The sequence below is a fragment of the Temnothorax nylanderi genome, unplaced genomic scaffold (assembly GCF_030848795.1).
Source record: "Temnothorax nylanderi isolate EJ_2023f unplaced genomic scaffold, tnyl_v1.0 TNYL_tig0148_pilon, whole genome shotgun sequence".
Taxonomy (NCBI): Eukaryota; Metazoa; Arthropoda; class Insecta; order Hymenoptera; family Formicidae; genus Temnothorax; species Temnothorax nylanderi.
In genome coordinates, this window is record NW_027249210.1 from 321,818 (window position 1) to 343,784 (window position 21,967).

The window sequence follows — 21,967 nt, forward strand, 5'->3', positions numbered from 1 at the left end:
GCGGAGGCGGAGGCGCCGCTGTTTACTTTTTTTTTCAGCGTGCTTGTGACAGGTTGATTACGTTGCATTATAGACTCATCAGGTAATTACTCGGGATACGGTATCGCGAAACGGAGCCGATAGGGGGGTTAATAAATCGTTCGCCGTTCGATATCCGTAGCGGTGTAACTCTGGCAGGACGATATATGGTCGCAGCGGGAGACGTTATTACCGATGGTGCTTGCTTATAATGGCCGGCGAATGAAGCGATAAACGATTATTGTGCTGGTCGGTGCACGAGAATTGGCAAGTAGCCTGCTATCAGCTTGCTGTACCCCTTCGTCGATCCTCGGCAACTTCGACGACGAGGGAGCGGCAATTATCGGAGTAAGCGAAAACGAGTAGTAAATGCGTACAACCAGAGTTAAAAATGTAGCCAAAAAATACTGATATGATGAATGAACATTTCCATATAACAATAAAAATTTCTATACATAGATAATGTAACTTGTATATAATAACAAAAAGATAAATAATATGCGTGCATTGAATTTAAACACTCTATAAGTACTATCAGGTATTCGAATTTTGTTACAAGATTTGAAGTTGAGAATCTCTCTTTTAATTCATCAATTTAATTCATCAGTTACTGGTATTCGGAAATCATAATGCGATCCGATTTCGGAGTTGATTATGGTAATGCGATACGCGCCTGTTACGATATCGCCGGGTATTATTGAGAATTAGTTATTTTAAGTGTTTTATAAGTGGACAGCCCCGCTCGGAGCGATTTCTTCGTCGCGGCCTTGCGCGATTACGTCAGGAAAGCAGAGCAAGAAGAGGGACGTTTAGCCACCGACACGGTAGAAACGCATTTCGCATACGGAGCGAGTACGGTGCGGTTGAAGGTAAGTATGATTGCACGAATTGCGCTCGTGATCGTGAAAGGCTGTGCCGTACTTGCACTTAAGAACAACTGAGAAACCAGCCTATACTCAGCTGACTGGTCTCTCAAACTACAAATGAAATTCGTCAGACAGTTTTTTTTAAAGAAGTTATTTAAGTATATGTTTAGTACTCGTGTATTTTATATAAAAATATATTACTTTTGTCCCTGAACGCGCGCACAATTGTTTTGCAAATAAATTTCTATATTATTAGCCGGTATTATTTTAAGGATATTACACTATCAATCTCTGTCTTTCAATAAGAAACTTCCTGTTTCTTTTCGTCGAATCCATCGCGGAGAGTCAGTTTCGTGATGGCTATCAGCCACATTTGACGTGTTGGCCATTCTTACGTAAAAACTCCGACCGGACTACGCAGGTAAACAAAGAAACGTAGGTTCGATACGAATTCCGTGTTGTCGAACTAGAGTGCTGTAATGGAGGAATGACCCGCGTTTATCTCATTGGTCTACGAGGTGCGGAATATCGCGAGCATGTTGTTTTTTAAGCGGTATTTAATTGAGACATGGGTACGCGGTACAATCATGCCAGAGCACACCGTGCCTAGTCAGCCCACTTTTATTTACAGAAATTATAAAAATATTTTCTAAGGTCTATCCATTTCAAGGCAATGGATTATAACATATTAATTCATTTGTAATATATTTTTATATTCTTAATCTTTAATGTTTTAATTTTTTTCTGTAATACTTAACTGTAGAAATAAATAATATGTTCGGATATTTCATGAGATTAAGTAATACAGAACAATTTACTTACTACGTTAATTATCATTTTAAATGAAAATTTTGATATGTCTAATAATTGTTAGAAAAAGACACTGTTCGTAACTCTTATAATATCTCATTTCTCTCATATATAACTTTTATTTACGTTTGTGATATAACTTTTACAAATCCATTTCCTCGACATGGAAAGAAAAAAATCACTCACCGGCCGATGCGCAACAGCGGAGTTATAAGTTGTAGCCCTGCGTTGATCTGTAACATAGAAATATTTTTACATTGAAGCAGTGTGTAAAATAATCGAGACTTAAAGTACATAATGATCGCGCCCGGATGAATTTTCAAAACGTTATTTTAACTGATATCTGATTTTAAAATGCTAATTCAAGAAACAAGCGCGCCGCAAGCGGCTGCATATTTCCACATTAATTCGTTCGCATAATTAATCCGCGAAAAACCGTGCAAGTAATATTACGACCGTACGAATAAGAGGGACGTGAGATGTACGCGACGGAGCTCGATCTCTTTTCGCGTATGCCAGAACTCGAACTCCGGCGAAGTTGCGCCGGAGCTAGTTAAACCTCGAAAGTGGCGGAATCCGCCACAGGACAGCAAAATAATAAACAAATAATTACTCACCTCACGGTCGCTCCGCCGTCGCCCGATGCCTCCCAGGCCCCCTCCTCCTCTCCTCGGGCCACCGCCGATGTCGCATCTCTGTCGACGCACTCACTCACCCGTTCACTCGACTCACGCGTGAAAATATCGTCACTTATGATCGCGCGACACTTTTGACACTTTGCACGGCACTCCCGGTATTAATCTCGCGACGCGACGCGTACTTAATTACACGGCGACGAAAGAATTACGTCGGAGAAGCTACGAACGAAGCAACGCGATCCGCTCGACGCCCGTCGGCCCGTGACGTTCCGCAGGTAGACGCTAACATGGCGAAGAGAATTTCGTTAATCGCGCGGCCAACTTCACTCGCCAGGAGCAACCGTCGCGTCGCGAGGACGCCTACACTTGCTGCATGTAAAGCCCGGTCTACATAATTTGCAGTTCGCGAAACGCAAGATACACGCACAGTCTACATGTCAATATAACCTCTGTACACGGAGAGGTTAGATTGACATGTAGACTGCGCGTGTGTCTTGCGTTTCGCGTACCACGAATTATGTAGACCGGGCTTAATGAGGCGATTTTGGTTAAAGCGGGAAACACAGACTTTTGCATAACGCATAACGCATAGGCATAAGAAAATTGATTGGTCTATTTCCTTATGCATATGTATATGGACCAATCAATTTTCTTATGCTTATACGCATTACCCTTATTCTACATAGAAGTCGTAGTCGTGAGTTGTAAGAAATTGACCAATCACAGATTGAATATTCTCTTCAACTTCGAATGTGATTGGTCAATTTCTTACAACTCACGACTACGACTTCTATGTAGAATAACCTTTATGCGTTGTGCAGAAGTGTGTGCTCCCCGCTTAACTGCAATTAATGTTATTGGTTAACTGCGATTTATGAACACTGCGTCTATCCCCCACGATTACTACATATCAAAACACTATTAACATAGTTAAACGTAGTACGACGTTAATAGACTGTGATCGTTAATTAAACACGTCGCGGCGTCACTCAATTTAGAATCCGCTCGTATCCTTTATTCGTGTTCCGAAAACGATTACAACTTTATTCTGAAGACCGCACGAACACGACGCGGGTCAAGTTGACGATGACGATTGAGTAAAGCGAGACCGATCATCCGAAAGAATGTAATCGAAAGTCATTATTATCGAATGCGATATACCGCAGCATTCGTATAAATTGCGCGAAAAATTGTGATATCTCAAATGTGTATGTTATACATATGTGTTTCGCGGAATTTATACGGATACCGCGATTTATCGCATTCGATAATAGTGACTTTCGATTACATTCTTTCGGATGGGTCTCGTTTTTTGTCAATCGTCAACTTGACCCGCGTCATGTTCGTGCGGTCTTCGGAATGAAATTGTAGTCGTTTTCGGAACACGAATAAAGGATACGAGCGGATCCTGAAGCCCGGTCTACATAATTCGCAGTTCGCGAAACGCAAGATACGCGCACAGTCTACATGTCAATATAACCTCTGCATGTAGACCGTGCGTGTGTCTTGCGTTTCGCGAACTGCGAATTATGTAGACCGGGCTTAAATTGAGTGACGCCGCGACGTGTTTAATTAACGATCACCAGTCTATTAACATTGCACGTTTTAACTTCATATTTAATAAATAGTGCTTTAATATGTGGCGATTGTAGGAGACAGTGTTCATAAATCGATGATTTAATTGCGGTTAACCAAAATCGCCTCATTACATGCAGCAAGCGTGGCGTCCTCGCGACGCGACGGTTGCTCCTGACGAGTGAAGTTGGCCGCGCGATTAACGAAATTCTCTCCGCCATGTTAGCGTCTACCTGCGGAACGTCACGGGCCGACGGGCGTCGAGCGGATCGCGTTGCTTCGTTCGTAGCTTCTCCGACGTAATTCTTTCGTCGCCGTGTAATTAAGTACGCGTCGCGTCGCGAGATTAATACCGGGAGTGCCGTGCAAAGTGTCAAAAGTGTCGCGCGATCATAAGTGACGATATTTTCACGCGTGAGTCGAGTGAACGGGTGAGTGAGTGCGTCGACAGAGATGCGACATCGGTGGAGGCCCGAGGAAAGGAGGAGGGGGCCTGGGAGGCATCGGGCGACGGCGGAGCGACCGTGAGGTGAGTAATTATTTGTTTATTATTTTGCTGTCCTGTGGCGGATTCCGCCACTTTCGAGGTTTAACTAGCTCCGGCGCAACTTCGCCGGAGTTCGAGCTCTGGCATACGCGAAAAGAGATCGAGCTCCGTCGCGTACATCTCACGTCCCTCTTATTCGTACGGTCGTAATATTACTTGCACGGTTTTTCGCGGATTAATTATGCGAACGAATTAATGTGGAAATATGCAGCCGCTTGCGGCGCGCTTCTTGCATTAGCATTTTAAAATCAGATATCAGTTAAAATAACGTTTTGAAAATTCAACGGGCGCGATCATTATTTATTTTAAGTCTCGATTATTTTACACACTGTTTCAATGTAAAAATATTTCTATGTTACAGATCAACGCAGGGCTACAACTTATAACTCCGCTGTTGCGCATCGGCCGGTGAGTGATTTTTTTCTTTCCATGTCGAGGCAATGGATTTGTAAAAATTATATCACGAACGTAAATAAAAGTTATATATGAGAGAAATGAGATATTATAAGAGTTACGAACAGTGTCTTTTTCTAACAATTATTAAACATATCAAAATTTTCATTTAAAATAATAATTAACGTAGTAAGTAAATTGTTCTGTATTACTTAATCTCATGAAATATCCGAACATATTATTTATTTCTACAGTTAAGTATTACAGAAAAAAATTAAAACATTAAAGATTAAGAATATAAAAATATATTACAAATGAATTAATATGTTATAATCCATTGCCTCGAAATGGATAGGCTCGGAAATAGATAGAATAGGGTGGCAGTGTGGTCTTGTGGTAAAGCCCCAGACTCGTAACTCCGAGGAACCGGGTTCGAGTTCCACCATATCACAGGAATTTTTATATTCCAAACTGCACCCCCCGCACGAGTGGGGCTCGTGCGGAGAAACTGGGCTATCTTTCGGAGGAGATATTAAGACTTCACGGCTGGATACCAAAATGTTTAAAAGTTTTATAAAAAAAAGTCTCAACATGTAGTGATTCTTGGACGTATTAAATTTGAAATTGGTCGTCAAGCTTGGGGAGCTTGGGAGTTTTGGTAAATTTAAAATGTCACAATTCAATTGTGATACTCATACTTACCGTATTTCAGGTAATTCTAATACCTCGCAAAACTCTTCGCTGGCTGTCGTCATCTTTGCTAGAGCTTCAAGCGCTGCTTTATTTGTATCTTCATCCTCGTAATCGTTTATTGTCATAAATTGTAAAAATATTTTCTAGACTAGAAGATGTTTTTGCAATTTATGACAATAAAAGTGGTAGGCTGACTAAGCATTGTCACGGTGTGCCTAGTGCAATGTGTGTTCGCGCAAGGCCGCCGAAGGTTCTCCCCGACATTCGCGAGAGAGAAGCACATCGCGCTCTCGTCAACGGCACCCTGCGGTCGCTCGAGGATCTTTAATACCTTTTTTCCTCTCTCCCGCGTACTCTCGGCACTTTCGGCTCGAGCAAAGTGAGGCTCGTTTGCGGTAGACACGTGTCAGACGATCATGACGTTGAAAGGACAGGCGCGCACGACGAGAGAAGGATAATTTCGCCGGGTATCCTTATGCGGTTGTGTGCGCCACAGGACGTTTTAATAATCGTTCTCCGGGCCAATCCGGGGTAATCGCGCGAGCCACGTACTCCGAAAGAATTAATTAAAACGGCCCGCTCGCCGGCACATTAACGATCAATTATTATCGTTGGTCTTGCCTTTCCCTCGCTTTTATGCGCCACGATTAACAGAATCCGGTGTGTGTTCATTGTGCGTTATATTGTCCAGCCGGCCTTCACGTGACATTAAAGGCACTTGCAACGAAAACTATAACAGGATATCCGAGATTTTTATATCTAAAAACTTTGTCTCTAGAAATAGGCGACATTTGTATTGCGCAAGTGTCGTAAAGAAAATTATAAGTTAGCTACACGTATTATGTAGATTGTATGACGTCAACATGGTAAACGTATGTAGGAAGTCGCCTATATAATAAAATATCCTGAATATAATCGTGAATTAATTTTTATTCTTCGAGTAAAGAAAAAAAGAAAAGTATGTACGCGCTCTTTATGAAATTTTATGTCTACTTTAAATAATAAGATGTTTAACATTTAATGTAATAATTACGTTTTTTTAAATGACAAAAGAATTTCAAATTCGTTAATTAAAATGAAATGCGAAGTTCTGAGACATCTGGTACAGCAAATAGAAATCAAGAAGGATAATATTGCAGGTATAATCCTAGTCTTATTGATCACATAATCTTATCTATCTTATCGCGCTAGCACGACACATAATGTGATTTACAATGTATGTTTCAATCAAACTCGTTACTCCGTGGCTCTCACCACCATCGCTGCCCTGATCATCGTCGTAATGCAACGATCGTGACATTTCGAATGTGGAACACGTACTTTTGTCTGAGGTCACCCAACGCTGATCTAGGCAGTCCTACGCAAGTGAAAATTTGGTGCCAATGTCACATCCGCTGCTTGCGTTTTGAATTGTGTCTTGGGCTTGCCGGCGTTCGGCCGCGACAATTCGAGTCGTATAGAACCGTAATTATTTTAATTAAGATTACGGTTATACAACGCTTTTAATATAATGTAATTTTAATATAATAACGATTATGTCATCTTCTCGATGTAATTGCGCGCTGATGACGGGGTGGGTCGTAATTTTAATTCGACGCGCGGTATACGTTCATATATTGCGTGGAATCGATCCTGAATTTCGCATGGTTTATCGCGATTGTTATGGCGATATCGCGGAATACCGTCACGTGGAAGATCAGGGATCTCCTCGAGGTTTCACGAGCGTCGCAGCAGCTGCATCGCGCGAAGCTATGCGATTCCGCGATGCAGCCTTGTCGACATCGTTGCGGTACATCGCCGATACTTTCGATGCGCGGCGTTAACACTTTTCCATTAGCATTTATCTGCTAAATTAAATTGAACGAGCTAAAGCAAACTTTCACCCATAAACGCGAAACAATAAAGATTTTTGGAAATTTCTTTCTCCGAGAAATTTCTTATTCAAGTTTTGGTGTTGTGTTATTTTTTTTATGTATAAGAATACTTAAAGGCTATCTGTGAGAGAGCAAGATTCCATACCTTCATGAAATCTGATTACAGCGAACGGTACGTCTGGGTTTCATATTAAGTTTGTAAAATCTCGTTAAACGTTGAATTACACGTAATGGACATTGATTGAGAATTAAAAGTCTCGTTCAATCTGAGTCCATTATAATGAGATCCAAGAGATACAGTTAAGCTCTCTCTGCGGCATCTTCGTCAAGATCTCAAGGCAATCCTGTCACGTTAATAACTCATTTATTACAATGGAATCGTCAGTAACGATTATACAATTTCATAATAATTTACATGACCGTTAGAAACTGTTTTACGAAGACCGCGGCGCCAGTAGAGAGGACCGACGGATTAAAGTCGTCCGCGGTCATGCGAGCGGATAATGGGTCAAAATCGTAGCTTTTCGATATAACAGAGCGTCGAGAACAAGTTTATTGCTTATTGCTCGACGGGATAGATAGAGGATAGGTCTCATCTGGGAGGTGGAGCACGGAGAGCCGCCAGCGCACGCGGTTGCGGCCTGGCATTTACTCACAGTTATGTGAAAGGCATATCTCGCCCGGTGCCCAAGGTACTCCTACATAGTACGCACACTTGCACAATACATCTCGCCGTGCACCGCCGTTATTGCGGCCGACCGATGCTCGTCTCGCCGGCTAATAGCCGCGCGGAGGCAAGATGCTACAATTAAGCGAACATCCGTTGGTGCTGGGTTTCGGTACATCGACACAAATCGAGCTGTTTGCACTGCGACATACACGCGACATACACGCGATTCTGTCGCCCGATGACACGTGCTTGGATCTGTCGAATGAGCCAACGCGCTTTTCGTGTAATACATCATTCGCACTTGTCCGATTCGCGAAACAAGCTGTAGAACTGGAAAGTAAAGTCCACTTTATTGATACTCTGGTAATTAGCATCCTTACATAACGAGCGTATGATTAAATTTGTAAGACGGATACGTCCCACACCGCAAAACAGTGCGCGACAAAACTAGCTGTTAGCCTAATGGCTGTATTTCCGAAGCGAGACAAAGGTATAATTTAGCGCTCGTTGTTTCGCCATTTTAAAACTGTCGCAGCGACGTACGTCGCCTTGGACGTGATTCCTTTTCCTCGGTTGACATTTTAATTAACGCAGGTCGACCGCCCATGTCGTCGAGCGGAGAAAGAAACCGTGATTGGTCGCAGTCTCTCTCTCTCTCTCTCTCTTTCTCGTTTCTCTGCAAGATTGTCTACATATATTTGCGGCGTAGCTCATCGCTTCGTGAAATAATCACGATAACGGATGTCTCTCGTTAATTGTCCGTCGTAGTAACTCAATCGGGATGGATAAACGCGGGCGGGATATGAATTACGAATGTGCCGCTTGGAAATTAAATTGCAAATGCCATCGCGCGCACTCGGCGTTCAACGAAAAAATTATGGCACGGCCGTGGAATCGCATTGTGGTTCGCGACTGATATCTGTGGCATGACAATCGTCTGTTATCATACACAATTACTTCTACAAGGGGTTTCTCTTTTTGTTGCAAAATAAAAACCATTAGAAACCATTAGAACAATCGTAATATAACATTGCAATGGTTAAGATTTTAAATTCGTAATTTATTTCTCATATGGACTCTCTTATTTATAGCCTCGTTATTAATCATTCCTCGTACCGACACTCTAATTAAATTAATAAACTTTATTTTCCAATACCACGATACTTTGAAATTTACATAACAGATTCCCGAACAAGTTTACGTGCAGACAGTTAAAATAAATGCGTACTTAACCGAAAATAAAAGCATACAAAGTATTGAAATTGAAATATCGAATAAGATTTAATTAAAGATACTTTGCGCACATAAATTTTTCACAAAATTTTCTTTAATTTATTTAATTCTCCTTTTTTATCTGTAAGGATGTAATAATATTTAAAAAGAGAAATATTTCTTCGTTCTATAGTTCATATCAATCAACAAGTGCCAATCCCGAGGAGAATGTTTATTTTCGCGTCATCCAGTCCCGCTCGTTGCCGTTTAGTATCAGACAGTTGTAGCGATTACAGGTAGTAACGTTAAGTGGGCTAGAGGCGAAGTAGGTACCTGCGGTGATTCAATACACGAGGCTGCTTGCAGCGGGTCGCGAACCTTATCGGTACCCTCGAGTAAGCCGCGATTCCCATTCCCTCGCGCGAAGATGCGAAACCCGAAGACGCATCGCTTCGCGGAATTTTGTCCTCGTACGTGGGAGCCGACGTTGATGAGTTTCATAAAAATATCAATTGAAGAATACCACAACAAAGATAGAAATCGGCTCTTAGCGAAGGTTCTTTCGATATAAAAGAGACTATAAAATATTCACTTAGTTGTGCATTGCGTGACAAGATTAACAAAATTAAAGCAAATCGAATTAGATAACATGGATGATTAATCTCAGTGATGCACTTATACCTCGACTTATGCTAAATTAGCTACTATCTTCCGTATATGTTATACGCGCATCGTTTGTCGCAAATTTATTCCGGAATTAATTAATGAGATACGATCGTCGTAAAGTTTTGTACTTTTTCTCTCGTGTCACATCACCGGCAGCCATTATGTCACTTATACGTTACGAGTAACAGGTTGTCGAAGTCTTTTTCTCTATTCCCGTGACAAATTGTGTGGGATGTAAATTTATTAATACGGTCTAAGATATTATGACTAAATGCGCCCGGATGGATGGAGCAGCGACTGATCACGCCGCTCGATAAGAGGCTCTTTCGTCGTGCCGAATTTTTTGATGACCGGTCCAGATCTCCGGTGTGATTGATGAACATTCCGCTATCTGGCGCATAATATATGTTGTTGCTCCCTGCCTTTGGATGGCCGTGACACGGACGAGCGCGTGCATGAATAAAGATCAGTTCGTACCGTGCCGTACTCGCGCGAGACCCAATTTTTGGGTATTTGAAAAACGATCTTCGAGGAATTACGAGAAATCAAAGTGTGCGAGGGTCGTCTCCGTGCACACTTTCCATTAATCTTTTCAATAACACCAGGCCGGGAAAATACAATTTCGAGATAACCGGTCGCGAGAAAAGAGATAATGGCCGTTTTTCTTTGTGTTCTAAATTACATGTTTTTACACGAGTTAAGAATTTGTACGTGACTCTCGCTTAAAATGTAATCTCTGCTTACGTTGCAGTACGTAAGTTATTTTCAAAGCCCAATACGTATACATCGACGCGGACGCACTTACCGAGCGCCGATGGACACGTGCGCGCATGAAGAGAACGACGAAGGAATACATGTATGTATTATACATATATATATGTATATAACGGCATCCGTGCTCCGAGCGTTGCGTGCGGTCGTAAATCACAGGAAATACGAGGTGACTTTAATGGCGACTGCGATTTTTATCCTCTGTCGATGCGCGCTGCGTCTTTGCGCGTAGAGGCAAACACGAAAAAAGTAATTCGCCGCACTCCGAAGTGTTGAAAATATATATCCGACGGCGGTTACGCGGCTCTCTGTCTGGAGCACGCGAGAGATCGCGTGCGAGTGTGCGCTACTTACTCCAAATACCGAATGAGTGCATTAAAACGCTGTGGCGCATTTAATTTCCGAGATTTCGCGATATCGTCTTAGGAAAGTTATAAAAGAAAGTCATAAAAGAAAAAATTTATATGATGTTGTGTGAAGTTGTCGAATCTTACATTGAATTGTTTTTAAAACGCTTTTTGGAAATAAATCATCGCGACAGCAGCCAGATTTTTTTATTGGACGAACCGGCACATCCTCGGTCTCCCGCAACTTACTTATTTTTCTCATTACGTAAGAGATTAAGTCATATATTTTGATGATATGTCACCGTGTGCACGACACGATCGTAAGATGCAAAAAGCAGCAATTGTCAGAAGGTTAATGCGACTTTAGCAGCAACCAGCCCTTCATGTCGCAACTTCGATAACACATTGCGCAACATTCTACATTTGTCAACCGCGCGGAGAGTAATTCTTTCCCCATTTTTTTACGACAAATTTTTTAATTATATCGCCGTTTATACATTCGGGAATAACGTACGATAGGCTGTTAATAATATCCTTCTTTGTATGGATCCGCTCATATTACTCTGGCGAATTCGCGGGCGGTTTATGAACAATTAAACGAGGGAATTAAAATTTATTAAGGAAGCGAAAGATATTTATATCGGCCGGTTACAACCGAACCCGCTTCATGAAAAGTAAAAGTTCACTTTTATATGAAAACACGGGTCGTCCGTCGGGGTTTTCGTCCCGACGGCTCTTTTTCGACGGCGCGAAGTGTTCGAGGCGCGTCGTAAAGTCGAGAGAAATGCTCTTAAATATGGACCGCGGATGTCGTGAATTAATTTAATGACGTAAATGACACCTTACGACACCTTAAATCATTTTTTTATCTCGTAAACGCACGTAGGGCTCAAAGAATGACCGAACGTACGTGCTTAAAATGTATATTGTGCAAGTATCCGATTTCCAAACCGGCATAACTAACGTATTAGTTCAATTAGCAACGCTATATACACGAAAAAATGTTCCCGGTCTTTCGCACCGATAGTACGTGTCCGGAAATTTTTAATAGTCAGTATATATAAGCGTTCTTTTAATCTGATTCTCGAATAAATCACCGAAATTTTTTTTTGTAAATAAAACAAATTACTTAATAATTTTAATTTAAAATTGACGTTATATTTACTTCCTAAAAATGCAAATCGCATATGTAAAAATGATATTATTTGAAAAGATAAAAATATAATAATGCAGAATTATGGAACGTTTGAACGTTGTTGTAATCATTTATAAGATAAACCTTTTTACGTTCCTCGATATCGTAGAGCTTTAAAAAAGGTTATCGCAGTCTTAAGGGCGCATTACTACAAATTATGTACATAACACGTTGGCAACGAGTACAAATGCGCTTCGATGAGATATCGAATGGTGGTCGTGCAATTTATTCGTGCCGTGTCCCAAGGCCGTTTAGGAGCTTTTAAAATACGATCACTCGCCCAATTAGAGAGCGAGCAACAAAGCACGCTCTTCCTCGTATTGTTCGCGTTCGCGTGCTCTCATCGAGAAGCGCCCGCGTCGCGCTCTCGTCTCTCGCCGGAAGAGTTAGGCCCATAAATTGCGTCGCTCGTTGTTACTCTGCCCCGGATGCGCCCATATGGTAATAATGTATCTCGTGGGGACCCCATCGCGTGTCCGAACGCGACGACATCCGGATCAAGGGTCACCAGTCAAGTGAGTTTAAACGAACGAACGAAGAACCTAATCATTGCCGGCGATGTCTGGGCGACTCTTCCCGCGGTGAATTCAACTGAATAAGAAAACTGGATGGTTGAAATCTTTTGGTGGCCCTCATGTAGCTTCACAAATAAATCTCCTTCTATTTTTATTAACATCATATGCCAATCTAGTATTTGCATGCTGCTAAGTAAATATTTCTTATTACAACATTTCTAATTTTATTAATCTAAACTAGAAACTGTTCCTAATAAATATAACAATTAAGTTGATGTTTAATGATGTTAAAAATATTTTTCTTTCTCCTAACTAAAGAAAAGGGGAATAGGTATTATATTTCACGATATATTATCTAGTTTTTTTTCCTGTAGATACTACTGGATATAAAAGGAAAAATAGACACGGATAAATGTGATATCTATAACGGTGCGTTAGGCGTGTGCAATGTCATCTCTCTATCGAACGGGATTAAATAGAAGAAAGATGATATACGGGATTCTTGATGACATCATCTAGCCGTTTGCCGTTTCGATCCTAAACTAGTAGCTGGCTCTATCGCATCCAAACGCCACGTCATAAATCTGCTTGGCGCGTGTTTCCCCTGCGATCCTTATTTACAGCCACAACTTGGAAAGAACAAGAACAAGTCGCATCGGCCTTCGCTATGATGCCGAGGCACGACGAACGATATTAACTACGGATAGCCGCGAATAATTGTCACATTGTCGCCGATGAAGATATTTATAACCGTGATCGGGCGATATTGTGCTCCGAACGCTGATCATCAGTGTGTGGCCGGGATAACACATAATTCGACCGGTGTTACGATGCCTGTGTGTCTCAATGTGTGCGCCGTGTCGATGTAGCCGAGCGTAAAAATCGTCTTCCCGCGTGAGGCCATTCACGGGACAGAGACCCCGATTTGTGAAGGTCGTTCAATGCCGTTCGTACCGGGTGGCCCTACATAATTCCTTTCGGATTCTTGCACTTCTCTAAAAAGCACCCTAAATAGTTCATCGGATGCGTTTCTACTTACCTTCTTCGATAAAATTGCGGTGATCTTACTCTTAACTGTACAACATGTCGTGTATCTTTCGACTTTTATCAATTTTAATCTGTTTGAATTCAGCTCCATTCTTTCGATAATTCTCTTGCGCGTATGTTCAATCCGTTCGATATTTCAGAGATTCTAAAGGCTCAGACAGGCTAAAAAGCAGATAAAGAACATAAGCTTAAAACCGAAATTGTTCCGCCGAAAGCGAGAGAGTATAGTTAGTTAAGTATTTACGGGTGTACCTTATCGAAGGGAATTCTCGGTTGTTGTTGTCGCGTTACGATAGCGAGCAATTGAAAATGCTCGCGCGGCGCCCTTCGGATTAAATTAATACGAAATTATGTCGCGTATCGCGATTACTATTTCAAAGTGGATTAACATCGTCGCGCACTTACGCGAGAATTTCGAGGCCCGCGAGGCGCGAATCGTAATCTTTCGGTCCAACAGAGGCTGCAGCCGCGGAATTCCTTGGAAACGGATTTGCGCACAAAGAGACGCGCAGCCAAAACGAAGAAAATACGACGTGACACATGTGCGTGCTCTATCCGGTGCAGTCGTTGCTGCATTCGCTCGGCAAAATTACACGGGGAATATGTCACATTGTATGCTCATAAAGACCGCTTAATTGCCGGTAAGATCTCTACACGCGCGCTCTGCCAAAGGTTATCTGTCCGGTTTAAGTGCAAGCCCTGCCAGGTTCACCTTGAGGATGAAACCAATTCTTTATTCCACTCTCTTAAAAAAAAAAGGGAAGAAAAATCGGAAAAAGGCACTTCATTATCCTGCATCTCTCGCCACCGTTCGGCAGATTCCATGAACCGTTTTATAAATATTATTATAAAGAACATAAGAAACACGGAGGCACATAAAAGACTGTCGATTATATTTGAAAATGTCAGTGTTGTCATGGCAAAAAGATGAAAAATATTTTGCTAACTTAATCTGCGAGGTTGGATAAGTTTATCGAACAAGACTCGACGTTACAATGTACAGAAGACAATAATGAATACAGAACATCGCGAAAAATAATAACTTTGTATAAAAAATACATATGATAGATGAGACGATAGTCTATCTATTTGTAAAATTATAGCAAATTGCGAAACACAGTGGATTTTGCGAATGTTAGCTTAAGCAACCGTTGTCTCGAGTTTGGCATATGAGTTTAGTGCAAACTGAGTGGTTTCACGGGAAGATGTGTCAACGACCGACTGGGATCGCGAAAGGGAAAATCCTGCTTGCGTGGAAGGGGAAAAAAATGCAAAAGAAGAAGATGGGCACCGGGCATGGATTACGGGTGTAGCTGTGTTTGCCAGATCGTCCTTGCCGAGGTCCTCCAACCCATCGCGACGAGCGGCGTCAACGGCCCAAATATATGACGCAAGGAATAGCCACAGCGAGATAAAAGTACTTATAAAGGGTACTATAAAGCTTCTCTCGAAATTCCCCGTGAGGTTGGTCCCCGCGCGCGACTCGATTCCCGCGGAAGGAGGCGGAATGAGGAAAAAGGAGAGAAACGGGAATGGAGAATTCGACACGACGATTACATTCCGAAGGACCGTGGTCGGCGAACGTTAAGTTGATCCTGCTGTCGACTGAAGAGATTCGCGCGTGTAAATATCGCGTCATCATTTCAATTGAAATGGCTAAACAAATAACAATGGCCAAATTTCGAGCAAAAATAGGTGTTAACATTTATATATTCAAAATACAATAGTACAATCGAATTAGTTTGCGTTTCGACCATACTTGGTCTTCTTCAGAACCGCATATACATAATTAAAGTCGAATTTACAAATAAAGGAATCGGGTACGATCCGGCGCTACGAATTTACAATCAAATCTACCCATGTCAGCAGAGAAATAGATCATATTGAATATATATTATCGGATGTTAGTCAAATTTAAAGCTGAGTCGATCGTTTGTTTGTTACGTTAAAATGTTAACACCTATTTTTGCTCGAAATTTGGCCATTGTTATTTGTTTAGCTGTTTGCTTCATCGAGCGTATTTATTTCGTTTTTTGTCAATTGAAATGCTATAATAATAACGTAAAACTTTGATAATGATGTAGACTCGGAAAGCATGTTTCCTAGATATAAATATATAGGTTCTATAAAATTTCAGTTAATAATCTAATTAGCGATGTACATCGCAATTGTCCTACTTAGTCAGACTTTTTCTTAATAAAATACTCATTCTACGAAACCAGTTCACCGGTAGAAGTAAATTAGAAGCGATAATTAGAAGAGAGAGCGAAATTTGCTTTCTGCACATGCACACTGGAATAAATGTGGAATAAATGGCGCCGATTCGCAGCGCGATCAGGATTGGAAACTTGCTGGCGAGTAAAACAAGTACAGTTCGGCGCCAGCGGAGCTTTCGGGATTAAAAAGATTCGATTAAGGAACATCGACCTGTCCACCGGTACTCAACGGAGAATACGGCCGACGCAATCTTCGATCTGCTTCCCAACGAACGCGAGGATTTACGAGCTAAGGTCGTACACGAGAGCACGAGATGTGGGTGCTGGGGACCATTTTTTCTCGACCTTGCCTCGAGGAGGCATAAATAACATGGCGACTGCCAATGAGTTCGCGACGCTACCATTACATGCAATCTTGACCAATGAGCAATATATACTGATAAACGACAGCCCTTATTCTAGTCCTTCAAGAAAGATCGGAAACGATCGAATTAATCACCGAACTTCCGTTCTCTCGACCGTTTTGCGTAAGCGTGAGCTTCAGTCTTACTTCAGTTGAACTTTTAAGTTTTCGGAGTACGTGTTTTCGACGCGGTTGCTACGAATATCACTCTGTATATTTTTATACACTCTGTATATTTCGCACGTTTGCCGAACGATTGACACACACGGCACACACACACACCGTACCAGAAAACCGGTACAGATAATTTGTCCGTCGACACGCACCCCCTCGTGAAACTGCACCCTACCGGCTATATATAGAATCCGACGAGATAAGCACAATTCTATTAATAGCGCCCAGTATCCTCGCCCTTCCTACCTGATTTCTTCGCCGACAAATGTTTTACAGCTTCGGGGGAGAAGGGGATGGAGGGAGGGAATTCGTGCCGGGCCCTTTACCTGTTTCGCAGGGAGACGAGAATTTTTACGCGCTGTCGTATTTTCTGCGGGATGTTATCCCGGAAAAATTTATGATCGACGATCTGCCTGAGAAACGTTGCATGCGCAAATGACGATAAGCGCCCTGCGATTAAAGCCTCTTAATGTGAGACTCTTAGTACGTTGGTAAGTTAAATTGTTAGGCTAACGCTATACATTACAATTATCCAGAATTAATGACGCTCCCCCGGTAAAGAAATGTCGTTTGGGTTAATGCAATCCCTCGTGAGTTACGTTAACCGATGCACTTAGCAATGAGCTACGAAGTTAGTCCGAGAATAATTCGGTATCCTCATAAAAGGGACTATGTATTACCAGATAACTTTTCAGCCACCCATATTTATAAACAGAACATCGAAAATTTAACATGCCTCTCGCGATTAAAATAATCTCGTTATGAAAGAAGATGCTGCGAAGAAGGTTTTAGATTCAGATAAGAGCTGTATATAATTTTAATCGAATACTGATCAGACATATATTATAACGGCGCTCGTCTCTCGATCGAATTTTTAATCGCTCGATGTCGACTATCCGTTTCAACGTTTCGCAACGATTAATAGATCGCTTGATGTCACGCGGGTGCTAGTCGGAGATTGATACGTACATTCGCACAAACAATGCACCGCGATTGATAGGATCGTTGACTTGTTATGGCACGAACGTAGGCAGGATTTTCTAACGAAGCTTTGCTTTCGTTCAATAGATCCGCAGCGATCACAAAGTTTCGTGTGGGTGAGACGCTGGTCGTATTTGTCTAATAATTCGGGATTGGCATGGGGCATCGAAAGGTTCGTTAACTAAGTTATGCCCACTCGTTACACAACGTCGGCCCACTTTCGATAACCTAAAAATAACGTTAAAGGTTCGAACATTATCTCAGGTACCACGCGCTGAATCCTTCGTTATACAAATAAATTGCATAATTCGTGAAATATTTTCCAACCTTTTCTCGTTAATGAAACCGATATGTCTTAAAATTAATTACTTAAATTATGTTTGTTGTAATTTTTGTTTTTTGTTTTATACGAATGTAGCGTATACCAGAAATATTACGTGAAAATTACGTTTCTCTCGAATTTGTAAATCTCTTTTTAATCTAACTTCGGAAATTACTGATTTCATGATTTAGTCCTATTACCGCGAGCGTAGGTAAATCGCGCGTTAACGCAACGCGAACATTTTCCTCCGATCTTGATTTCGCAAGGTAGTTCCTCCTGGTTGGAGATAATGGTTCGGTCGGAATCCGGTCGGTCGGCGCCCGCTGTTATCGTCCTGGTTTAAAAATATCTGGCGCCATCCGAATCGACTCGAAACGTGTGTGCGAGCGAGAACGTATTGTCTTTTGAGTTATCCTGACGGCGAAAGTTTCGCACATGCAGGACGAGGTTCCTTCGGACGAGCGGCGACGTTAGCGGAATGCGAGATCGCGCTTCGGGTTTTGTCCGGGGTATTAAAAGCGGTCCCTTCTTACGGCTTCTTGAGAAGTTTCAGATAAGTTCTTTATTTTTAATGCTTAGTGGTAAGCAGGTAAGCAGGTAAATGTTAATTTAAATATTGCCTCAAAGGTTTCAAGAATAATATAAAAAGAAAGGAATTAAATTAGCTGTTGATCTACTCGAGAAAAAGAGAGAGAGAGAATTCAAATTTAATATATTATATTATTCTAAAGTAATCTATAGCATTAGTTGTCGAGAACGAGTCATACAATCTTGTGAACGAGAGGGAGAAATTGGCGAAGAGGAAACGCGCGAAGGGGTGATAACAACGTCATCGCCGTCTGATACCGCGTTGTTGTTTCAATTAATTGTAATGACGAGTTAATTGTATGACAGGAACTACGTGACGCCGGTTTGCCTATAGGGAGAAGCAATCCCTTTGCTTCATAAAAAAAAGTTAACGGAAATTTTCTATTAACCTCGCAGGAAATTGGATGAGAGCGCACAGAATGTGATTCGTTCTCCACGGGCTAGCCACCCCAGAATAGCGATACGCTATTTATACAGAAATTATGTTCCTGAACTGTAATATTGAGAATTTTACAGTTGAGGAATAGCATCGCGAGATTGGTTATTACAACTGTGAGAATCAGATATGAAAAAAAAACAACTAATATTGTTAAAAAGCGAGAAAAGAAATTAATTATTTAACGCTCCGCGCCTCGATCAAATATTCAAGAATGTAAAAAGACTCGTTAAAGTCACATTAACGACGCGTCTCGATGAATGGCTATCACGGAGCGACGTGGGATAATATATCACGAGATCCTTGAGAATCTGACATGTCATTCGTTATTATTGTCCCGTCGGCCAACGATAATTCACACCCGGCTGATGTACTTACGCTACTTGCAGTCTACGATATCGGAATCATCATGAATCCGATTCTCATCTCTTCTCCGTCTCTGAAACGCGCGCGTAATAATGTCTATCGATAAAACGTGAAATTATTGTTAATGATGCGGCTACCGGCACAGCAGTCAGAAGACAGAAAAAAGGAAAATAAAATAACAAGCAGATCGGACAATCCGTTTCTGACCGATTACCAATCTCGGTTTTTTGTAACATCATCAAACGTGGGCAACGGGATATATATCAATGTAATTGATATAACCATATGTTTTTTAGTCTCGAACACTTTTGTGTCATTAATCGAATATTATATTCTTCCTCGTTCTCACGCCTCTGCCACTTATCGAGCGGTCACTTTTTATTACGCTTTTTTGCGCCGATGGAATTTACGATGTGTCGAAGAAGATTCATTTTTAATTCGATCCGAATGCCATCGACAGCCCTGTGCAACTGCTACAGTTTTTCTTTACTATTTTCGTTGAGATGGGACAACGGGCACGCAAGCCGCTTCGAACCGACGCTCTCTATCTGTTACGGTGTACCGTTATCGAGGCACCATCGTGCTTTACACGCACCTTCGTCACAATGCAACGTGAATTCCGCGCGTCTTTATATCCGCTAACGGTATTTCGAGACGCACAACAGAGCTATCTTTCGGTTACATCCGTGTATTTCCTCCGCTCGTACGGTACCGCGCGATTAGTCGAATCGTTCCCGTGAAACGGGTTTCCGTAAGCATTTCTTCGCAAATGCACCTTCTCTGTTAATCGTGATTTAGTTCCATCCGCGAAGCGTACTTTGCGGCTTCGCAGTCACCTATGACATTATCATTGTGACACTGCAATAATATAATCGCATTCTAACGCGGTATTGTCATGTCTGAATATAGGGTAGAATACATGTGATTTATTATCACTTATGTAATTTCGGAGCCTGATTTAGTAATTAAGTAATTAAGTAATTTAGTAATTTTTACATCTAAACCTTTGATGAGATGATTACCTTTAATAATCAATGTGTCATCATAAGTAAAATAAAAAATGATTCGCAAAAAGACCTATCTCACATAAGTATAAAATAAAATAATAAGTTAATAATAAGTTATTTAATGCATACATATTATTTTTATGAATAATTATTCAGACAATGTACATATTTTTCAAATTATTTAAAAATAATTTTGCTCAAACACATTGCTCAAGCCATTTCTTTATTCATGCTTCAATAACCAAGATCGTGACGGGGCTGCATACTGACTCGCGACAAAAGAGTTTGCATGCCGGGAGATTTACAGACCAGCCGTTCTGAGGTTACTGAGGCTGGTCACTTCGAACGCTGGTTACCAAGCAGAATTACGTGAATCATTCGTGGTCACTAGTTCATTGACGATCGATGCAATTGCACAATGCAAAATAAAGTAATTTAAGTGTGAAAGAGGTGAGATGTTGATGGCACTCGATAGCTGAAGAGTTTTCAGAATAAATGTTATTGCATCTCGAATTATTTTAATAAATGATCGCGAAAGTCTCCTTTCGTATTAAGAAAGAAGACTTGGCGCAAATAAGTTTTACTTACTAAAATATTTTTTTTATCAGTGGTATGCGGTAAAACGATGATGCGACGGTTTAACGCGTCTTTCGTTGCTTCTGACTAACGCTCGTTCGACACAACGGCGCGGCGCGGCGGCGCCGCGATACCTCCAGAATGGAGATTCCAACGCGGGTAGTGCAGTCTGCGACGTGGTACTTCGAGATATTTGAGACACGATTTAGATATCCGCCTAATCCATATTATCGCTGATGCGTGTTTAATTCAAGAAAAGACCGTAGAAAAATCGTGCGTTTTACTTTTTCGAATAATTCTGCATTCTTTCGAGATGCAAATACTGGATTGACTGGTATTTCTTCTTGGAAAAAAAAATAGATTTTATGTTAAACTATGTTAACGGTGTTTTTAACCCTTCATTTATAACTCTGAAGAACGGTAATGCTTTTGGTATCATGGTAGGAAAGAGATAACATATTTGATTTTAAAATACATCTCGCTGCAGCAAAATGAATTTTTCATGAGCGTTCTATTTCTCGCGCTTTAACATTCCGCATGTTTCGCCGTGCATTTTTAAATGCTATACAGGGCGTGAAAATGCTGCGCAATTTAACGGAAATGCTCTGGTCGTTTTACCGAGAACGAAATCTTTACCGCGGTGTGTCTCATATTATCCTAGATTCCACGACGAGAGTTTCAGCGGCTGACGCGCGGTTTTTTTACACCGATTTTCTCTCGATCGTTAGCGATCGCGATCGCAGCTTGCGGAACGGTGGCATGCGCTTTCTGTTAATTGTTCGGCAATTTCAAGAGAATCTTCCACAAATATGCCCGGTTATATGTACCGTTGCAGCGCTTCCACGCTCTGACGCGGCTCCCGTGAGAGGCGAGAGCGATAAATTTTCTATAATATCATTGGACCGGTTTTGTGGATAGCTCCTCGTAACAATGAGCACGCGCCTCGGCCTGGAATGGAACGTTCGTGCAAAAAGTCTCTCTCTCTCTCTCTCGAGTCCTGGATAACGTCCTATATGGAGCGGAGATCGTCTTGCGGCGATGATTGCCTCGTATCTTCGATC

General features: G+C 41.5%; 2 protein-coding genes across 3 annotated transcripts in view; one reads left to right on the plus strand and one right to left on the minus strand.

Annotated features, from left to right (window-relative positions):
• Positions 1-21,967, minus strand: part of LOC139777438 (uncharacterized) — a 42,830-nt gene that overhangs the window by 15,196 nt on the left and 5,667 nt on the right. Inside the window, exons 1-2 of one of the 2 annotated variants that reach the window (XM_071714857.1) lie at positions 2,312-2,830; positions 1,881-1,927 (exon numbers count right to left, since the gene is read on the minus strand). The exons of the other annotated variant lie outside the window; for it this stretch is intronic. The gene's annotated coding sequence lies outside the window, so the exon portion shown is untranslated. Of the gene's footprint in view, positions 1-1,880; positions 1,928-2,311; positions 2,831-21,967 lie in introns of those variants that run through there. 2 annotated transcript variants of the gene reach the window in all.
• LOC139777441 (uncharacterized) overlaps positions 3,785-21,967 on the plus strand; it is a 74,516-nt gene continuing 56,333 nt past the window's right edge. The window contains exons 1-2 of the transcript XR_011719358.1: positions 3,785-4,436; positions 4,816-4,862. The gene's annotated coding sequence lies outside the window, so the exon portion shown is untranslated. The remainder of the gene's footprint in view (positions 4,437-4,815; positions 4,863-21,967) is intronic.